General features: G+C 42.9%; 1 protein-coding gene across 2 annotated transcripts in view; it reads right to left on the bottom strand.

Annotated features, from left to right (window-relative positions):
* Positions 1-15094, bottom strand: part of LOC111873416 (synaptotagmin-4) — a 229807-nt gene that overhangs the window by 116143 nt on the left and 98570 nt on the right. The window contains exon 1 of one of the 2 annotated variants that reach the window (XM_033755085.1): positions 352-431. The exons of the other annotated variant lie outside the window; for it this stretch is intronic. The gene's annotated coding sequence lies outside the window, so the exon portion shown is untranslated. Of the gene's footprint in view, positions 1-351; positions 432-15094 lie in introns of those variants that run through there. 2 annotated transcript variants of the gene reach the window in all.

Raw genomic sequence — 15094 nt, 5'->3', positions numbered from 1 at the left:
AAAGTCCGATTTCGACGAGTCCGGAAGGAAATATGACTTCAAACGCAACGAAAGAACATTGCTCACTAAACAAAACCGTATTAGAAATGTCTGAAGCCCAGCAGAACAGAAACAAACAATAACAACACAGAAGATTTCTATCTTCTGGGATATAACATCTTGTGGAAGTCAGCGTACGTTTCGGAGTAACATATGACCTCCATGTTCAGATTCGAAGAGGAATCCAAGCAAGAAACCAACATAAATTAGGCAGCAATATCCCAGAAGATATACATATAATTCTTCATATTTCGAGCTGCAAGAACCTCAAATCTAAAACAATTTCATTTTCGGTCACTTTCACAAGCTTACAGAAACTTTCTTTTGTGAATCTCACTAACGAAACGTCAGAGGCACATATCACCGCACTTGCAACATCTACTCTTCTTCGCAGGAGTCAGCCTTCGACTACCGCCGCTCGTTCGATACAGGTGACAGAGCGGATGCCCAAACGGTGAAGCCATGCGCACTCTGATCGATTTTGGACATTACGTAATGTCGAAGTTACAGACAAGTAGCCATAAGGACTTTCTCTTAACCCTGAAATTTACAGAGTGTTCTGATTTAAATCATGTGTTGGAAAACTACATTCGACCTTAATTCTCCATAAGAAAAAATATTCTTCCTTTACTCTCACCAGCCCCTCCAGCAGCTTTGTCAGATGTTTTTGATTGTCGGTTCTCATTGCAGTGACTGGGACGCCACGCCGGGCAGTCCAATAGAAGTTTACCTACGTATTCAAGGAATATACGCCCTCCATCTTTAGGATGTGAAAGTAAGCCAGGCCAGCAGAGAGCAAAACTGCCTCTTGCCGGTTTCTTCCTTGCCTTACTCTTTAAATTTGAAGATGGAAGTTCAGATATTTCAATAGAGTAGATTACAATAAATTCCCACATAGAAGTTTTTTAATTGAGTCTATTTTAAAAGTATCCTATAGAAATAATTCATTAACATGTGCAAATTATAACCAACAATATTTTTCTGAAATAAATTTACTTAAATATAGTATGGGATAAACGAAGGGCGAAAACGAGTAATGCATACGTAGTTTTGGTCCGGAAACTTCAAAGTCAGAACATTTAGGCCTGTGTAAATTCTAATGTTTTCAATCCTGTGATGGTTCAGCTTGTGGTGTTGTGGGTGGTCATGATGTGCAGAATTATAGGCAGATATCAGTTTCAAAGGAATACTCGTATACGATTATATCTAATAAGACGGTAGCCGAGCGGTCTAAGGCATGTACTGTCTTCGCTCTCTCGGAAGCTGAGATCGTCGGTTCGAATCCCACTTAGGGCATGGATGTTTGTGCGCGTTTTTCTGTGTTTGTCTACAGATAGAGGCCTTGCGACGATCCAATCACTCGCCCAAGGAGTCCTACCGAATGTGTACGATCTAGAAAAACCGAAGTGAACGGAGAAGTTCATGGAGGTAGGCCTAGGCCCACTGGGGCTGTAGTGCCAAGGAAAAGAAAAAAAAGCCAATGACGATGGAAGTAAGATGTTTCCCTGAAGCTTCAGCATTCGCTTGCAAGTTTGCACGGTATCACACCGCAGATGACCACAAAAGAGTTCTCTCTTCCGGGATATAATTCCGTATAGATGGGTGAAATTTAACTGAATTGAAAATATATAACTTCCGTCTTGAGGGGTGAAGAGCAAGCTTTCCATAGATAAGGTAATGATCATCATCAACTTCAAGGCGTGGCCACGCTGTTATCTTTCCACTTCTTCCTAGGTCTTCCCACATTTCTTCTCCGCACTGCTTTATAGTCCAGGATGCATTTCGGCAATCTGTAGCTTCCACTCGCCGATCACAGTGGCAGCGCTGTCTAAGGCATGAACCGTCTCCGCCCGCTCGAACACTGAGATCGTAGGATCGAATCTCACTCGAAGCATGTATATTTGTGTGTATTTATTTTGTGTTTGTGCTGCTCTGTTTGTAGGTAGCGGCCTTGCGGCGGGCTGATACCCCGTCCAATGAGTCCTGCAGACTGTGTGCAGATTAAGAAACTGAAAAAGCGGCCTAGGTCCAACAGGGCTGTAGATCTAGATCCATAGACAGTGTGACGCATCGCTAGGCAACGGCTCCGTACACACGTTCCAACACCGACAATGGGAGCTGTGTTTTCAATGGAGGAATGTTACACAACTCGTTTCCAGGTATGTGTCAGCGCGCCGATGAGCTGGCTGGGTGGCGATCACGTGGTAACCCAAACAGAGCCGTCACTCAGTAATAGAGGACGCTGTGTTTTCTATGTGGTCTGCGCCACGCAACAGCATGGGGGCTGTGTTTTCTGTGAGTGGTCCGTGCCGAATATTTATAACAGCCACGGAAAATCGCTTGCAGCAACTGAGTTGGATTCCGAAGTTCCAAGGGAGCAGTCGTGTGGCCAGTAGTCCCAGAATGAATATACTATGCCAAGGCTTTGTGTGTGTCTTTACAGGTGCTGTAGCACAGCGACATTGGGAGTGCGTAATTTAGTGAGACTTTTATAGTTCCTGTGTTATAAACGGATAGTGAAGACTAGTGAAAAGAGACTGAGGAGATTAGTATGGAGTGATTGTATATGGTGTAAAGCAGCAACAGTGTAATAATTAATTTTAGTTACGGCCTGTAATTGGTCAGTAAATCCAATTACCAATCAGAACCCCGCCTTTGATCAGTAAAATAAGTGATAACCGAGATATCTTCCATTCTTTCCACATGTAGCCAATTAACTTTAATTATTTGTATTTTATTAGTTAATTTATATATATATTCCCGATTTTTAGCTTATATGTCATTATTCGATTTATTGATAGTAGGATAATAGTAGCAGTTGTTGAAACAAATGCGGACTGGACTCAAGTGTTTCGATAGGGGTTTACATTGTGGATGTCGGGAACTAAAGGCCCATAAAGTAAGTCTCTGTACCATGAAGCCAACCCGATTTGTTTGTAAAAGTTCGACCGTACATTATGCTGCAGCATCCTTCGAACGTACCGACAAGATAGAATATTTGTCAAAGTAGACCCTCTTTCGGGGTAACGTCAGCTTATAAGAGCGGGTTATATTTCCTACTAGCTACAAGGACCCGGCCTTGCCCGGATTAAGTTAACGGTTTCCTTTCCTTCCTTGTTTAACGACGCTGTCAGTATTGATACTGCACAGCCCCTGAGACAGGACGATTAATGATTATGGAGCAGTTGATGGAATAACAATTGACAGGGGATATCGAAGTACTTGGAGAAAACCTGCCCCAGTGCCATTTTGTCAACCCCAATTTCCACATGATGTTACCTCGGATCAAACTCTGGCCCCAGCCGTCAGAAGTGAGCAACTAACCTGCTAAGCGATAGCGTGGCCTAAGCGGTCTCCGTTGTGATCGAACACGCACTACGATGTAATCTTATATGAACGCTTCTTCACTGCCCCATACGATAATCACAGGCACGTCAGATGCCTGCAGAAATACAATTGGAAGTCATGTCATTCAAGAGAGCACTAGCATATTCACGAAAATCTGCATCAATATACATGTTTGTATTACAGTTACGGTTTGGCGAAGCGGCCTCCGTAGTCTAGAGGTAACGTTCCCACCTCATGACTCGTGGTACGCGGGTTCAGACCCGGCGTTTAAGGGCGGAAAAATTCAGGGAACAAGTCCTCCAGGAGGGACTTTAAGCCGTGGGTACGGGTAGCTTTACGGCACGTAAAAGAACCTCATATCTCCAAAGGAGGTCACTGAGCCAAATTTAAGGACGTTTCCCGAACAGTAGTCTCTAATACCTCTGATAGATGGGGGAAGCATTACAGATACCGCCAAGCTAGTGGAGGCTGAACTCGCTGGCTCGGTCGGGACTGATGGTACGCACCAATATCGGTAGGATATAGAGACTGGTAGAAATCATAGAGGGAAGCACAATGGACCAATACAGATCTAAGTGCATGGGGAAACCCACCCTCTCCAGTAACTAACTACCTACGGTTTGGCGACATGAACTCACGGACAGATCCACAGATTACACTGCTGCCACTAGAGGGCAGTACATATACTATATGGTGTCACGATTTAGGAGTATGACTATAGAGATGGTTTGGATTGGCGAATAGATTTAGTGACCACTTATACACACGACTCGAAACTACAAGCAATTACAGAGCCATCGCTAATCTCCACAATTCACAAATTACCTCAACACCCTCTAAGACTTCATCCAGCCTGTTGTGTCTTCACCAGCCGTTTACTAGCAACGGCTTCTAGCATCGGAGATTCTTTGTCTTCACGCTCACGAATCTTCTTTTCACAGCAGAACTATCTCTGAATTAACTTTGTCCCTTGCTTATAACATCTCAGCAGGGACCACATAGAAAACACCCCGTTTTCAACAATAACTCTATTATTTCATGCGTATTCGTTGCCGCGGAGACTTCTTTACCGAGCCGTTGGTCAGGAACGGTCATTGCTTACAGAGTCACTGCTTAGCAACGGATCTATCATCGCCGTCATATTACGTCATCACTTATGTGCAGCCCGTAAGCAGAAAGTATGCAAAAGTAATGCCCATAGCTCAAGCGGTTAGTCGCTGGCTTCCCACCGTGGCGGCCCGGGTTCGATCCTGGGGTCTGGTCAAGTGGGCTTTGTGGTGGACAAAGTGGGGCTGGGGCAGGTTTTCTCCGAGTACTTCGGTTTCCCCTGCCAATCTTCATTCCACCAATTGCTCCGCAATCACCCTCACCTATCATCTGGGGCTGGTACAATAGGCCAGAAGTGGTTGCAGTACGAGGGACTTAGTCCCACCCCACTAGCAATAAAAAAATGCCCGAGGTTTCCGTAAGTACGCCAAGTTTCAGCTTTCTGGGAACTTTCGCTACGGAGTTACACCGGCAACCTACAGAACCTACACACTTTCTGTTTCATTTTTATGATGTTCCGAATCGTTACTGTTTCCGTCATCAAGGGGAACTGACTAGACCGTGACCCTCTGCTTATAAATAATACAAGTCCACGGGCCGGACGCCGACTGACAGCGATCGTAACTGAACGAGAACTGACCGCAGAGGGACTGACATATCTCCAGACGGGGTCATAAAGGTTTGCAACTTTCAGGAATTGCAATGGAAGGTACGAGTGTGTGTGTGTGGGGGGGGTGAAGTAGGGATAGTGAAAATGATCGCAGAAAGTGAGCCTATAGAACGAAGGTAAAAGTAAAGTTGTCCCTGTACTTAATTAACCACCAAGCCATGAAGGCGTATGGGGGAGTGGAAGCATATATTCACACATTCTTCCTCGACACTAGATGGAGGTGGTCAGCTTCAAGTACCAGACCGCTTTAACCCTTGATACAAGGTCATCAGTATCCATTGGATAGGAGGCTGGTTAGGCCCCAAAGTCGACCAGTACAATACCGAAAAAAGGAAATCTCTCCCAATGCGGTAACTGAACAACTTCCCCGTGTTAAGTAGCCCGTAAAAGTAAAGTTGTCCCTGTGCTTAATCAATCAAACGTCATGAAAACATATGGACAGTGGAGGAATAACTCTACCATTCTTCACCTCGGCGCTAGATGAAGGTGACGGGACAGTTTGAGGCCCCGGCCGCGTTACCCCAGTGTAAGATGAGGCCGGTAGGGCCTGAGAGTCAGTCTGGACATTGTAGAGAAGGAAGAATCTGTTGCCTGACCGTCCAGTCCGTAGCCCGTCGCTATACCGACTGAACTACTCCGGCTCCCTTAGGAAAGCGGGCGGTTTAGCCCCAGTGCGGTGCTGGGGACGCGTTCGCCTCGCTCCTGTACCCTCTCAGTTGGACACGCGCTGCTCTCTGCAAAGTGTCTCTAGCAACAGATGTTCTATGACATCGCTCGGACTAGGAACAAAATCAATAGTGGATAAATACGGAATATTATATGATGGTCTTCGTACCTCAACAAATGATGAATGCTGATGATGGTGATCATGAAAACAATAATGACAATAAAATCAATCGTTATTAAGTTACACTTAGGAAAGAAAATGCAAACAAAAACTAAAATTTATGTAAGAGATTGTGAGGCCGCCCCATAGCTCAAGCGGTTAGTCGCTGGCTTCCCACCGCGGCGGCCCGGGTTCGATCCCGGGTCTGGTCAAGTGGGTTTTGTGGTGGACAAAGTGGCGCTGGGGCGGGTTTTCTCCGAGTACTTCGGTTTCCCCTGCCAATCTTCATTCCACCAAATTCTCCATCATAATAATCACCCGGGGCAGGCTACAATAGGCCAATCAGTGGCCGCCGTGCCGAGTGGACCCAGTTGGACTCCACCCCCACTAAGCGAATTAAAAATAAAAGAGATTGTGAGAAATATGTAAAACTAAGATATATTTATCCATTTATTTTTTTTTCTGTGAGAAAGTAGCAACACGTCAGCCCAACTCACGGGCACTAGTGGTATGCCGGAGAACAGTTTGAGAACCAATGCGGGAGAATATGAGTCACAAAATGGCAGACATGTAGGCTTATTATAAACGTCAGTAGCTTAGGCTTCGGGATGTCAGGATGTCGAACACATCTCACGTCTGCATGGCCACACCCAATACCGGACCGAGATGAAACCCCGCAACCACGGACACCTGTTCGGATATTTCATTAAATACAGAAGACTAAGTAATAATAAGCATTCAGCATTCAACAGTAAATCGGTAATATGTCCATATTTTGTGAAGAAACGTGAGACGAAAGGGAACAGGAAATACAAACGCGTACATTAAGATCGTATTCAAATCTGTAATCGAGAAATGGAAAGTGCCGATCACTGTGGCCGCGTTGTCTTAGGCATGAACTCTCTTCGTCCGCTCGAACACTGGGATCGAAACCCATTCGAGGCACGTATGTCTGCGTGTGCGTTTATATTGTGTTTGTGTTATCTTGTGTGTAGATAGCGGCCTTGCGACGGGCTGATCCCCCGTCCAAGAAGTCCTGCCGAAGTAGGATTCGCCCAACAAAGGGCTGTAGAGCCATTGATGAATGAATGAATGAATGAATGAATGAAATAGAAAGTATTGTCATGGATTAGACTGTAGTGGGTCAGGGTAGCAGCTTCATGTGGTAAAAGCAGCGGTTACAGAACAAGAAACTCTATAATAAAGTACATGGATAATAAATAATATGAATAATAAAAATAAATAAGTAAATATGTATAAATAATATTTTATGTACACAAAGTAGGAGGAATTCGTACATACCATCATCAAATATTTCAGACCTCCAAATATCAGATGCAAATCTTACGTCCTTAGATTGTGTTCCGACCGATCAACTGAGCGAGAAAAAGAAGAGAATTTCTGACAGGAAGATCTCCACAGTTCAGAACTTCTACTAGCAGAAACAGCACTGGGCCCGAGCCTGAGCCATTCCAATGCAGGCCACATACTCTCCTTAAGCACCAAGATATGCAGGCATGCGAGGGACCAGAGATATAGCCGAGGAATAATGATTTTTGACCTCGGCATTGGATGAAGTTGTGTGGTCATCTTCACGCCCCAGCCTCTTTAACCCCAGGGAAAGTGTCCCCACTACCTATCTGATAGGAGCGTGGGTGTTGCCTATAGCCAAACTGGACGCTGTGGAGATGTGAAAAATCTCTTGACCGTGCTGTGAACAGAATATCAACTGTCCAGGCAGTAGCCCGTCACTACCCAGACTGAGCTATCTCGGTTTCCCCATACGTAACTGTATGAGACCTAAACCCCTGCAACATGTTTACCTGTGGTAAAAAAGAAAGGGTGACGAACTTGCAAAAGGAATGTCCCCGGCTTTATTTATATGTACTTCCTACGTCAGTATTGTTCATAGTTCTCATTAGTTCCGAGAAGAGATTTTAGCGTAATCATCATCCCATACGCAATGTAGTTTCGTCTCAAATTTATTGACAACCCTCTCCTTGGTAGAACAACGGACGACGAATTCCCCAGCACAACGTACAAGAGACTAAGTTATTATGATCAGAGATCCCTAAATCCCTCTGAGTAGGACTAGCGTTACAGGCAGCTTTGACCTGCCTCAGGCCACCTCGCGCATCAGCATCCTAATCCCAGAGTATTCTGGGCCAGGCAGGATAATAGGAATTCAGAAGGACTCTTTTTTCAAGTGTGAACTGCGATCTTAATCCCATTAGCATATGTGCTGTACACTGCTGTCTGCTGATGAAACTAGTCCGTACCAAGCCCCAGATCCTGCCCCATGGATCCCTGCAGTCCTGCTAGCAATTCAGTGAAACTAGTCGGTACCAAGCCATAGAACCTGCTCCATGGATCCCTGCAGTCCTGCTAGCAATTCAGTGAAACTAGTCGGTACCAAGCCCCAGATCCTGCTCAATGGATCCCTGCAGTCCTGCAAGCAATTCAGTGAAACTAGTCGGTACCAAGCCCCAGATCCTGCTCCCTGGATCCCTGCAGTCCTGCTAGCAATTCAGCTATAGTTTCAGTACCAAATATCTCAAATAAAGCAGTTTGTTACAAATATCAGCATAGGAAATACAAAAAAAAATATTTAAAAAATATTCTTCTCGTTTTTAAATATGACTTCATGTTTCGTACACCACAGAAGATGCATTCAAAACCTGTTCCTCTGTAGAGACAGCATTGTATCTACTTAATAATGGTTAATGAAAACATGTGTATTATTTAACAATTCTTCAGTAGCGAATCGTACAAGAATATACCCTGGAATATGTGAGGATTGTGGGTAATAACTGAAGTCACTTCTTTTAAGGCTATTCATAAGATTGTATTTAAGCATGCTGTTGCTTTGTATACAGACATTTCCGTCTCAAATGCAACTTATTATCATCAGGGGCATGTTTAATTTGCCAAAACTTTTCCACTGCATATTGAAATAACATCGCGTGGGACTGTGATGGTGATTATTCTAGCCACTTCATTTTCTATTGGTCATTTCCATGCGTGCATATATTGCTATGAGTTTCTTTTTCAAATGAATTTTGGCAATGTAGACATGCTCTTGACGATGGCCGTATACGGCTGAAACAGGTAGTGATAGAGAAACAGGAAAAGATAGTAATTTGCATTTGGGACGGAAATGTATTTGTATACAAAGTTATTTCAAGGCACTATACTAATGAAGGATGGCGCGCAAAGATGTGCCGATTTTCTGTAGGACCCGTGAGAGATTCGGCAATAAATGAAGTAAAACATGTTAAGGAATTATTGCAAATAAAATGAAAAAATTTGTGATGTTTGTATATTAATTCTCGCACATTTTAGACATTACCCATGACCCTCTTTTTAAAAACAGGGCGATGGCTACTGTTCAGAAACTCAATAATTGTACTACTGATTGCAGAACAGAGCCGGGATAGCGCAGCAACGACCAACTACGGTCTGCACGACAGAGGGGTCGGAGTTCTAGTCTCGGTAGAAGCAAGAATTCTCTATTCTCCACGTCGTCCAGACCGCTCTAGGACCAACACAGCCTCCTATTCTGTGGGTGCCGAGACTTTTCTCCAAGGGGGTAAAGCGGCCGGTGCATGAAGCTGACCACTCACCTCAAACTAGTGTCGAGGTCAAGAAAACTTGTATCTATACATTCACTCCTCCATTAATGTTCAAGGCATAGAGATTAATTAGTTACTCACAGGGACAAGTTTATGCTTTCATTGCCTTACTGATTGCAGCTTATTACCCATTCTTACGTGTTCATGATAGTCTCCATGACATTAGGTGCATTTCCGTATCCGCTTTCTGGAGTCCTGTATAAATCGCTGAAAAAAAGCACCAGTAATTTTTCAAATTCCTCTGTAATGCGGTCCTTCGGTTCTTGGGTGGAGTGGGGGCTAGTAGAATATCAATTCAGACTTGAAATCACCCCCACAGGAAAAAGCCCGAGGCTGTCAAGTCTTCGGGACTTGCTATTTTGCTGAAGCCAAACACTTCCACTCACACGTCACACAGCCATGAATGTGTGCAGAACAGAGCTTTAGAATCTAAAATAACCGTCTGATGGTTTTCTGCTCTCCTATCGATCATTCAGCAAGGTAAAGGTGTCAGAGCATTTAAATTTGAGCCAAAAATAGAATAATTTCGCAAATTCATTTTACTCTTGTAAGATATTCTCTAATATTAAGAAGCCGTAAATAGCATAATTGTATGACCCTAGGCGATCTCTGAAGGTCATAAAGCTCAACCTGAATATCATTAAAGAATTAAAATAGAAAAGAATAAATTGTAGGCCAAGTAATTTACATGAGACACATGTTCTTGGAAATATGTCGGTAAAGGTCTGCCACAGATGTGCGTTTGGAATATTCTAGACAACGAATGGTCAGACAAACTATCCCAAATTGCTTTTTAAACCTTGGCTTACTATTTCTCACGTTTGGTTTTTCGGCACACGAATATCTCTTCCTGAATCCACGTTGACCCTCGAATAACCAATCCGTTTTATCCCATATTTTCCTCAGGTACGAAGCAGTAACGTGTTCCATTTGTCTGCAGACCACTGAGGTTATACTGATGGGTCTGTAATTTGAGACCTGCGATCGAACACCCCCTTTGTAAATAGGAACAACTATGGCATAGCATTTAAAATATTTAACAAACACTTTTTAGTTAATTAAATGAATTTTAGTGTCTTTTAAGAAAGGGCTGATATTGTTGCATTACAGACGGAATACTGAACCATTACCATGGTTACAAGGCGGGGTTAGGATTGGATGATTGCATTTATTGCACCCTATAAATTCACACCGTGCGGGACTGCAGGTTATTACAGCGCTATTACTATTCTACACACTTTATAGTTCACCTTTTCACACGCACTAGGATTCTCACTGTTGACTGGCCGTATTCTGGCAACGGATTTATCACAGTCTCACTGTAACTTCAAATCACACATGCATCGCCGAATTCCTTTCCTTGCCCTTATTCTGCAACCTATTCAGGGTCCTCTTTCTTTAAAATTAAGCAGAGTAGGCTTAAAACGACTTCATGTAGTATGAAGTTTGTTATGATATGAAGACTGTTCTGGGCGTTGCTGGTGAGTATGGCCGGACGCCCGTGATCACGTGCCTGTGTCGCGACCCGGGAGGAAACACACGTCACTATCAGTGGAGCTCCAACGCGTTTCGTTTTGAGGAAGGTGTTCACAGTGCTCGAAGTCGTTCCTAACGATGCACGCATGAATGAATGTTCGAGTCTGCAGGGTAGTAACTTTGCTTTTAACGTGTATTGATCATTCCCCGGACTGTCCTTCTGATCAGGAGAGTCTGTCTAATTCAGAGTAGTTATTTCTATCTTTGTTCTATTCCCAAAATGACAACTCTGGAACAAGCAAGTTAGCCCAAGCGGTAATGTGTTTAATGGCCTCTACTGTTTCACTCAGGTGAATCCCCGAACCGATTTCAGCTGAACATTCCAAATATTAAAATTAAACGGATGTTATAATAATTGACGTTCAAATTATAAAAGGTATACACGACGGCGTGTTAAATAATTTGTCAGTCAGAGAAGTTTTTCAAGCGTCTGGGGTTTGTAACACAGCTCTAGCGCCCCATTTTTAACAATGGCCCCCAATGTCTCCTGGCCTCTTCCTTCCTGCTTGGAATGTTGGCATTGCAATAGAGAGTGAGCGGGAAAAGTAATAATGTGCAAGTGGAGCCAGCCATCCATCCATTCTCTACAACCCTTCGTTGCACCTGGCCGCTTTTTTAGTTTCTTAATCTATACACAGTCGATAAGACTCCTTGGACCGGGAATAAGCCCGTTGCAAGGCCGCTACCTGCCCACAGGTCAACACAAACATCCGTGTCTCAAATGAAATTCGAATCCACAAGCCCATTGTTAGAGCTGGCGAAGACAGTTCATGCCTTAGACCTTGCGGCCAATGTGATAGGCGCAACTGGAACTAAACGTATTAATTTCTGCCAGGCACGTTGGCTCAGGCGGTAAAGCTTCTTGCTGGCATTCGAGAGATAAGTCCTAAACTTGGTCGGCTCACATAACTGAGATTTCCTTGGCTTTTATCAGTGCCTCCAAACAAATACCTGGAGACTATCTAAAATTATGTCGTGACGAGTTCCTCCTACGTCCTTTTCAATTTCTCTTCATGAAATCAGCCAACTGCTCGACGCTGTAAAGCGCCAGTTGCTGACTTCGAACATAAATACGTATCTACTTCGTAGAAGAAATGGAAGAACGAAAATAATGGAAAATAAAGAAAATCCATTTCCGATTTCAGTAAAACACCTATAATATAAATCTAATTAGAGTCTGTGAACAACAGTGAATTAATCCATGGACAGGCAGCGATCCGCGGACCATCGGTTGAGTAACACGCCTCTTATATTTTGTTGAATGTTGGCTCTGTGTTAAACTCCAGCTGTTCTCTACGTAATGAGGACTGGGGAAATGCACACGGGGATGAAGCATATTTAGAGCACAAGGATTTAAGATGACAGAATAAAGATTTATTGTGCTTTTAACACGAAATTTAGAATTATGTCTCACAGGTCTAATTACGTAATATTCTGCTTATGTTCATACGGATCGTTGTGAGTAGGATTAACGCCCCTGCACCCTCAGAGAGCCGCGAAATGGGTTTATCCTATATTACGGTTCAAAGCTTCCCACTAATTTCATGATCGGCAGTAGGAAATTTTAACAAGATTTTTGAATAACAGACTTGGCACAAATCAGGATGCGACCTGGCTGCTTATAACAGAACATGCCTACTTTGAAAGTCAACACTTTGTTCGCTATGCGAAGCGCATAAAGCAGCAACATAACCTGTATGTTAACGGAAATGTCCATGCAACAATTCTTTTTGAAGGGAAGAGGACACTGACATTAGGAATAAAGGACGAGCGTGTAAAATTATTGTATTTCTGGACATTATCTATCGTCATATTTTTGTTTAAAACACACAGAGTTTCGGGCTGGATTCTGTCTCCGTCTTCATGTGAAACCTGTTCAGCTGGACCCATCGATAGAGCTAGTCCATATCTTCGGACACCACGATTGGCCCACTGAGCGGGTTCCTCCTGAAGTTGGAAACAGAATCCAGTGTGCGAAACGCTGTTTGTTTTATATAGAAACCGGGCGATGGATAATGTCCAGAAACACGTTGATTTTATTAACACGCTGCCGTCTCAGACTTTTAGTTTTTAAAATCATGAACGTTTTTATCTGTACGAAGCCTTTTGTGATCTTTCTTAATATTACAGATGAACATGATTTTTGTAGAAATACCATGAACATTTTTAAGGGCCCAATTTTATGGCCTGCTGAACCCAAATGCACTTCTTAAAATATTGTAACGTGTATCAGTGACTTATAAGACGTGAAACCAGCAGGCATTTCAGGAACAAAAACAGGGAATATCTGAAAGACAAAATTGATGAGTCTGCAACGAACAGTAGGAACAAGAACATTAGAGACCTGTATAGAGGAATAAATGACTTTAAGAGGGATTACCAACCTAGAAACAACTTAGTGAAGGATGACAATGGTGATCTGCTTGCAGATTCCCACAACATTTTGAATAGGTGGAGGAACTACTTCTCTCAGTTATTGAATGTACATAGGGTCAGTGATGTTAGGCAAACACAAATCCATACAGTTGAGGTGTTAATACCTGATCCTAGCCCTTTTGACGTTGAAAGTGCTATTGGAAAATTGAAACGGTATAAATCGCCAGGTAGAGATCAAATTCTGGCAGAATTTATTCAAGCAGGTGGCGAAATATTACGTTCTAAGATCCACAATCTAGTTACTATTTGGCATAAGGGAAAATTGCCTGATCAGCGGAAGGAGTCTATTATTGTACCAGTTCACAAGAAGGGTGATAAAACTGACTGTAGTAATTATCGGGGGATATCACTGCTATCAACTTCATACAAGATTTCATCCAATATTATTGTCTAAATGTTAAGTCCATGCATAGATGAAATTATTGGGGATCATCAGTGTGGGTTTCGACGTAACAGATCAGCTAGAGATCAGATCTTTGGCATTCGTCAGATATTGGAGAAAAAATGGGAGTATGATGAGACAGTACATCAGCTATTCACAGACTTCAAGAAAACCTGTTATTCAGTTAGGAGGGAAGTATTGTACAATATTCTGATAGAGTTCGGGATACGCATGAAACTAGATAGGTTGATTAAAATGTGTTTAAAAGAAACGTATTGTAAAGTCCGCGTAGGTAAATATTTGTCTGATAAATTTCCTATCCAGAATGGTCGAAAACAAGGATACGCTTTATCGCCACTCCTTTTTCAACTTTGCCTTAGAATATGCAATTAGGAAGGTCCAGAGAAACCAGGTGGGACTGAAACTAAACGGGACACATCAGCTGTTGGCCTACGCCGATGATGTGAATCTACTGGGTGATAATGTAGATACCATAAAAAAATACACACAAACTTTAACTGACGAAAGTAAAGAGGTTGGTCTAGAAGTAGACATTGAGAAAACTAAGTATATATTACTGTCTCGTCCCCAAAATGCAGGGCAAAATCATGATATGTAGATAGGAAACAGATGTTTTGAAAATGTGGCACAGTTCAAATATTTGGGAACAACGATAACAGATCGAAACCTGATTCAGGAGGAAATTAAGAGGCGATTGAACTCGGGTAATGCTTGCTATCATTTAGTCCAGAACCTTTGTCTTCTCGTCTGTTGTCCAAAAATATAAAAATTAGAATATACAAAACTATAATTTTGCCTGTGGTTCTGTATGGGTGTGAAACTTTGTCTCTGACATTAACGGAGGAACATAGACTGAGAGTGTTTGAGAACAGGGTGTTCAGGAGAATATTTGGACCGAAGAGAGATGAAGTGACAGGAGGTTGGAGAAAACTGCATAATGAGGAGCTTCATAACTTGTACTCTTTTCCAAGTATAATTAGAATGATCAAGTCAAGGAGGATGAGGTGGGCGGGACGTATAGCACGAATGGGGGAGACGATGAATGCGCATAGGATATTGGTGGGAAAGCCAGAAGGAAAGAGACCACAGGGAAGACCAAGGCGTAGGTGTGTGGACAATATTAGAATGGATCTTAGAGAGATAGGATGGGATGGTAT

The sequence above is a fragment of the Cryptotermes secundus genome, unplaced genomic scaffold (genome assembly GCF_002891405.2).
Source record: "Cryptotermes secundus unplaced genomic scaffold, Csec_1.0 scaffold270, whole genome shotgun sequence".
Lineage (NCBI taxonomy): Eukaryota > Metazoa > Arthropoda > Insecta > Blattodea > Kalotermitidae > Cryptotermes > Cryptotermes secundus.
Note: the sequence above shows the minus strand (reverse complement) of the source record. Positions and strands in the feature narration are given on the sequence as shown.